The following is a 7,410-nucleotide window of genomic DNA, read 5'->3' as shown; positions in this document are numbered from 1 at the left end:
ATAACAGTTTTTGTCTGCTTAAAAATGAATGTTGAGGGGCCCCAGTGATATCTCAGAGGCTTAAGCACCTACCTGGCAAGCACCAGGACCCTAGTTTGATCCCCAGCTCCACATGCCCTGCGGTCTCAGCCTGGATCTCCCAGAGTGCTGGCAGGGCATAGTGGCACATACCTGTAATCCCAGCACTCGGGAGACTGAGCCAGGAGGATCTCTGAGTTCAAGACAGCTGGAGGCTACAAAATTGAGCATAAATCCAGCCCAAACTGCGTAGTGAGACCCTGCTTCAAAGAAAAAGAAAGAAAGTTTAGTTTTTTCTTCCTTTTTGATTGATAATCATTACCAGTTAATCATCTCTGAATTGGTTCAAGGTTGGTAATCATTAAAATTTATTGAATACTTATCATATACAGCTTACAGTACATGTAATAATTCATAATTCTCACCCCAAAAACCTGTGACATACGTATTATGAGTATTCCCATTTTACAACTAAGGAAGCCAAAGAAAAAAGTAAACCCCATTACCAAGTATTAAATGCTTGATAAGTAATATCTTATTTAATCCTTTAAAAATAGCTATGAGAGTCTATTATTTCCTATCTTGTACATGAGGAAATTGAGAAAGGAATTTGTTTTTAGGCAATGCAACCAGTATATGATAGAGAAAGAATTTTAGAATACATCTTATTAATACCCAAATAACAGAAATTATATAACTAATAAGAAGTAACTAACCAAAGAAATTAATGAAAGGGCCAGAGTTCAATCCCTGGTTCTGCCAAAAACAAAAACAAAAAAAACAAAAACAAAAAACAATAAATACATCTAGAGGCCAGGAGATGGCTCAGTGGAATAAGTGCTTCTCTGGTAAGTGCAAGGGCCTGAGTGCAATCCCCAGTTCCACCAAAAAAAAAAAAAAAAAAAAATTAAATTAAAAAAAAGAAATTAATGATACATCTCTATAATGGAATATATATGCTCACTAAAAATGACGCTGAATATATATTGATATGTAAAAGTTATAAGCTAAGAGCAGATGGCAAAATATATATGACAATTTTATTTAGAAATACATAAAGTATAAATATGTTTACTTTCCTAGAAGGGAATATAAGTAAATTTTAAATGTACTAATTTTTATTCAAAAATTAAAAATTTCAAAATGGCAACAGGAAAGGATTAAATCTTCTACACACTGAGCACTATGCAACTACACAAGTCATACCCTCATGAAGCTGGCTTTGATTAGAAGCTGTCTTTACATTCTTCCTTTTGGGAGTCAGAATTATATAGCTTGTATGTCTTACTTTAATAAAAAGAAAGAATAACAGCATCATATGGGGTAGGAGTTTGGAATTATATACATATACTTATCAATTCACATATACATGTAGATGCATTATTTTTTTCTAATTGCCAAACTTTTTCTTTCTTTTCTTGTCTGTATAGTTTGAATGTGATTTGCTATCAAAATTAGTCTGCTGGAGGCTTGGTCCCCAATTTGATGATAGCAAGAAATGATGGAAACTTGAAAGGGTGAGGCCTTTGGGGAGGATATTAAGTCACTGGGGGCACCAATCTTGGAAGAGATTAATATCCATCTCAGGGAGCAGGTGAACTCTTATGGGGCTGGATGGATGACTGTAAATGCAAGTTGTTATAAAGTGAACTTTTTCTTTCTTTTCTCCTCTCTTGGCAGTTTTCCTCTGTGTCTCTTATAATTGATCCTGTCATGTGATGCCACCTTCCACAAGACCCCCACTAGAGGTCAATGTCCGCATCATGCTTTTGGACCTCCCTCCACAACTGTGAGCTAAATAAAGATCTTTATGAGTTGCTCAGACTTAGGTACGTTCAATAGCAATATAAAATGAAGCAAGACATTTCTTAAACAATGTGCTCCTGAAATCAGTAAGAGAGGTTGAGCAAAAATAAGTATTTCTACTGGGGAGTAGGGTTAATCATCCAGCACAGGGAGTTGGAGCTGAGGAGAAATGAGATTTCATGGGGTGGTCATGGTGACCTGGTGTGCAGAGTCATGCTGCAAGAGCAAGCAGGATTTGGAGGCAGATTTATTTACATCCATGGGCGCTGGTCAGGATCATTCCCAAAATATCAGGTCCTGACCTTGAGTGGTCTAGGGCTTATATGGGATAAGCAAGAAGGAAGTACAGAGTAAGAATCGTTTGTCAATTGGAGATTGGTTCTTACAGCATGCATCACAGTGACCAGCCCTTTCTAGGAAACAAAAATTCTAGTTCCTTTCTAGGAACTAGAATTGGAACTCTTACCTGAGCAACTAAAAAACTGAAGTATACTGATGGGGTGGGAGGGCGCATCTTCTGCTGCAATGCAAGGTAAAACATCTGCAGTCACCCAACATGGGATGTTGGAGGCAGAATCAATTTAGGAAGATTCCCAGTCAGTGGGCAGAGGTGACAAAAAGAGACTGAGTACATTGGAGGTGGTCCAGTGTGAAAACACAGTGAGGTAATGAGACCCAGGCTCCTCTCTGTTAGGAAAAAGAGTTACAAACTTAAAAATGGAACAAACTGGAATAAAACCTGTAGTATACAAGATTACTGTCTTAGTTACTTTTTTTTCTGTTGGGACAAAACACAAAATTAAAAAAGAAAAGTTGAGTTAGCTCACAGTTCATAGAGGTTTCAGGCTATAGTTGGCTGGCTGTAAGGCAGGCGCCACAGCACAAGGGAAGAAGGAATAGGCCACGGGACAGCAGGCAGGAGAAATGAGCCTCCAGCCTTTTGTGTGGTGCTATCCAGAACCATGCTAATTCCAGTCAGTACTGATTTAGTACTACACATCCTTAATCCTAGTATCACACATATACCCTAGATCCATCCAGCTCTGAAAAGCCATACCCAGAGTACATGAAGCTTTAGGGAAACTTCTAAATACCAGCCATAACAATTAGAATCAGCTCAGTGGCATAAGTGCATGCCTGGCAAACACAAGGTCCTGCGCTCTATCCCCATTACTGAAAAAAAAAAAAAAAAGAATCAGACATATCACATATTTTGGGTTTTCCATAGTACATGTATGCATGAATATGCATGTACACATACATACAGATGAATACATATATTCCTGTTATGGTTCATTTCTAGATATCCTCCAAGAGCCCCGTGAGCTCACACCAGGACTTTCAGAAAGTTATTGGAGTGCTCGCTTCGGCAGCACATATACTAAAATTGGAACGATACAGAGAAGATTAGCATGGCCTCTGCGCAAGGATGACATGCAAATTCGTGAAGTGTTCCATATTTTTGAGCCCTGCACTCCTGAAGGCTTCCACTGTGCCATCCCCAACAAGTTCATGAATAAATGTTCTCTCTTCCCCCCCCCCAAAAAAAAAGAAAGTTATTGGATTTTGTGGGTCTATATAAGGCTTGCTGGTAGGAGGTAGGGTCTGGCCAGAAAAGACACTGAGGGAGTGGCCTGGAAGCATTTGTCTTCCCCTCCAGGTCCTTGCTTGGCTCTCTCTGCTTCCTCCTGTCTATCAGGCAGTGAACAGCTTTCCTCTCCTGTGCCATGTCCCTTGGTCCTGACTTGTAAGCAGCTAATGACAAACTGAAACATGAGCCAAAATAGACCTCTAATTCCTTAAGCAGTGGGTGTTGGGTACTTTGTACCAGCAGTGATGAAGGTGACTGAGCTGGATTTGGATACCTGAGGTGTAGGGTTGTTGCTATGATGGTACCTGACTATGTGTTTCAGAAGCTGTTGGAACAGGCTCAAGGGAGGAATTTGCAAAGGTGTAGAGATGTCAGCTGCAGAAGTAGCCCTAGAAAAGCATAAGAAGAGTTTGATGGGAGGTACTAGATGGAATTTAAAAGACCAGAATGCTGAGAGGAAGTAGATGGTAAAGACCAGGCTCAGTATGTTTCTTTTTTTTTTTTTTTAAGAACTGGGGATTGAACTCATGCCCTTGTGCTTGCCAGGCAAACACTTATTCCACTGAGCTATCTCCCTGTCACAGGCTCAATAAGTTTCATTTGGGGATGAGGACTCTGCTAGCAGTTCAACTTGAGACAATGTATGTTATAATGTGGAAAAAAAAAAACAAAAACAAAAAACCCTACATTTTTCTCATGTATGGAGACTTTGCAGGAGACTGAGATTAAGGTCACTGGGCTAATTAATCTGGTGGAGAAAATTTCAAAGCAGCCCAACATTCAGGCTGTGGCATGGATACTGTTGGAGTCTTTTAGCCAGTTCTACATTGAGAATCAAGAGCAAATGGCACAGCTGAGTGATCTGCATTTCACTAGAAAGGAGATTCCTATGAAGTTGGGCCCTGTAATGTTGGAGCTGAGAAGAGCTTGGTTGCTGAAAAGATTATTGTTAAAAAAAAAAAAGCCAAGTGCTTTATATTATAACAATAGGAAAAATGGATTAAGGACATGTCAGGAATCAGTGAGACTCATCCTTCACAGATGCAAAGATGCAAAAGTGAAAGACTTTGATTTGAAAAAAAGAGCCTTGGGAGTCCCTACCTCTAGAAGGACAGCCTAGAGAATAGCCACCTATGGTGATTTTCCAGGATTTGATTCACAGTGCTAGTTATCCAAGCCCTCAGAGCATCTGAAGCCATGGTGTGAAAAGGGCTTGGGAGCTGCATGACCTTGCAGCAGACTTTGGCGTCATCCACATGGCTTCCTGGTTTTATGAGGATGTAGAGTGCAGACTGTGGGGTCATGGAGGCTTCCACCCTAGCTGTGGAAAGCCCACAAGAACAAAGCTGGAAAACAGAGAACAAAGCTGGGAAAGTGAGGCTGAATGTGCAGAGGAGACACCAAGAAGCTGGAGAAGCCAGGAATGTGGAACATCTGAGGAAAGCCTCACGAAGTTAGCCAAGCCAGCATAAGAGAGAAGGCGTGAGCACCGCAGCCACTGGCAGTGCTGTCGAAGCAGTGCGCCTGAATCCTTCGGAGTCCCAACTCACCAAAATTTGGAACTGCAAGATTTAATGTTTGACCTTCTATGTTTTGGTCTTGCTTTGGTCCAACTGGCTTCCTTTTGATGTGCAAGTGCTTGCCTTGTGCCATTGTATGCTGGCAATGTTTAACTTTCTTTTTTTATTTTTCCAGGTGTTTACAGCTAGGAGTTGGCCTGAGGTCTTAGAGAAGACTTTGGCCTTGGTCTTTCAGCAACGTTGTTGTGACCATTAGGACTTTGGCAACACATAAAGGTGGACTAAATTCATTATAAATAATGAAATGGACATGTATCTTTTGAGTGTCAGGGGCAGAATGCTATGGTTTAGATCTGAAATAGCTCCCAAAGCCTTGTGTCTTTGCAGATTGGAGGAGACTGGATTATGGGATGGTACAGCTGACTCGCTATTAGGAGAGGTCTGGTTGGAAGGAGTGGGTCAGTTGGGGCTTGGTCTGGAAAGGTATAACTATCTTGCTAGCTCCTCCCTTCACTCTGCTTCTTGGCTGTTTTCCTGCACAGACTCTTCCATCACGCCCTCCCGCCTTGGAGCAAGCCAACTATGGACCAAAAACATGAATGAAAATAAATCTCTCCTCCTTTAAGTGGTGGATGTCAGGTACTGTGTCTCAGCAACAAGGAAGGTGACTAAGATAATTCTCTAGCTCTATACAGTAAGAAAGTGTGAGAACATTGTCATTGAAATGATACTGGCCAAACCTAGGGTCCAGTTCTTAGTTTCCAAATACCACTCTATGCAAACACACAAATCTGCACACATACACACATAGTGACAACAAAACTCCAAAGCACTTTGAAGAAATACCAGATTTCTGAGCTAGGGTAGGAAAAGTACAATGTTGGTTTGGGGTGTGTGTGTGTGTGTGTGTGTGTGTGTGTGTGTGTAAATAAAAAAAAATCAAAAAATGTTGAGGCTATATCAAAAGAACAGCCAAATCTGGGATAAACTGGACATTGGTAAAGAATAATAGAAACAGATATTGCCAAATTGAGCAAAGTAAACATTTATGTGTCCATAGTAATATATGTAAATAAAATAATAAAAAAGAGAAGGTTTTTTCTTATACTAAAATGACAACTAGGGGCCGGAGAGATGGCACAGTGGAATAAGCGCTTCCCTGGCAAGTGTAAGGGCCTGAGTTCAATCCCCAGTTCTGAAAAAAAAAAATGTTACTTTCTAAAATGCCAACTAATAAAGACTGATGGAAATATGATTTGGCATCTGTCTTAGTTTTCTCTTGTTGTTGAGACAAAATGCCTGACACCCAAAGTTAAAAGAGAAAAGGTTTAGTTAGCTCAAGTTTGTACACATTTTAATCCATAGTCAGCTAGCTCCAAAGGGAGGGTGGCACATGGTAGAGAGGCAACCATTCATGGTGACAGAAGACAACAAAAGCATAGAGAATGAGCATGACAAGGCCATTTCTGTCCCTTATGTTGTATCCTCCAGGCCTCATTCCCAGTGGTGGGTCCTGAATCAGTCACAAACTCCAGAGGCCCGCTCCATGACTGCATGAGGATTGGGGGGAGGGGCATCTACCAGCAAACTATAACAGCAGCACAGTAGAAAACCTCATTATGGGCCGTGGAGATGGCTCAGTGGAATAAGCACATCCCTGGCAAGCTCAAGGGCCTGAGTTCAATCCCCAGTTCCACCAAAAAAAAAAAGAAAGAAAAAAAAAAAAGAAAATCTCATTATATTTGTAAGCAAATAAACTGATGATTTTCAAGGTCATTAAAAAAGGAAAAATAATTATACTAATTATAGACATTTTATCTGTAACCTTCGTTGAATCAGATAATTTGCATTTACTCTTAAAGTACATTGTACATTGATAATATCTTTATATCAGGATAAACTATCATTCATATGTGAGTGCAAAGTAGTTTTTGGATTGAAAAAAACCTCTGAAAAGGCTGGGGAGATAGCTCAATGGAATAAATGCTTGCCTGGCAAGAGCAAGGTCCTGAGTTTAATCCCTGGTACCACCAAAAAGAAAAAAAAAAAAAAAAAAAAAGCCTCTGAAATGTCTCATCCATATCTCTCAGTATTGCCTAGTCAAGTGAAAATTTCATGGTAATCAAGAGGAAAAGGTCATGAAATACTATTGAGCAATGTCTTATATTTACAATTAAATGTAAATGGATGATAATAGAAAATGATAAATTATACTCTGTTAAGAATTGTGAAATAACAAAAAAAAAGAAAGAGAGAAGACTTGCAACATAGGAGACACATTATGTGAATGATTTAAATCCTGCTATTATGTCTAAAATTGAAATTCTAGCCAGATGAGCTGGCACATGCCTGTAATCCCAGTACTTGGAAGCCTGAGGCAAGAGGATAGCTGTGAGTTTGAGGCCTGCCTGGGCTACATAGGGAGATCCTGTCAAAAAAAGAAAGAAGAAAGAAAGAAGAAAGAAAGAAGAGAGA

General features: G+C 40.0%; 1 non-coding gene across 1 annotated transcript; it reads left to right on the top strand.

The window, feature by feature from the left end:
• The first annotated feature begins 3,181 nt into the window (after positions 1–3,181).
• On the top strand, positions 3,182–3,288 carry LOC111814026. Its single transcript, XR_002819107.1, has one exon. It is a non-coding gene; the product is annotated as a U6 spliceosomal RNA (small nuclear RNA).
• The last annotated feature ends 4,122 nt before the right edge of the window (positions 3,289–7,410 follow it).

Source organism: Octodon degus, unplaced genomic scaffold (assembly GCF_000260255.1).
Source record: "Octodon degus isolate 3935 unplaced genomic scaffold, OctDeg1.0 scaffold00256, whole genome shotgun sequence".
Taxonomy (NCBI): Eukaryota; Metazoa; Chordata; class Mammalia; order Rodentia; family Octodontidae; genus Octodon; species Octodon degus.
The sequence above is the reverse complement of the archived record's forward strand: the minus strand, read 5'-3'. Positions and strand labels throughout refer to the sequence as shown.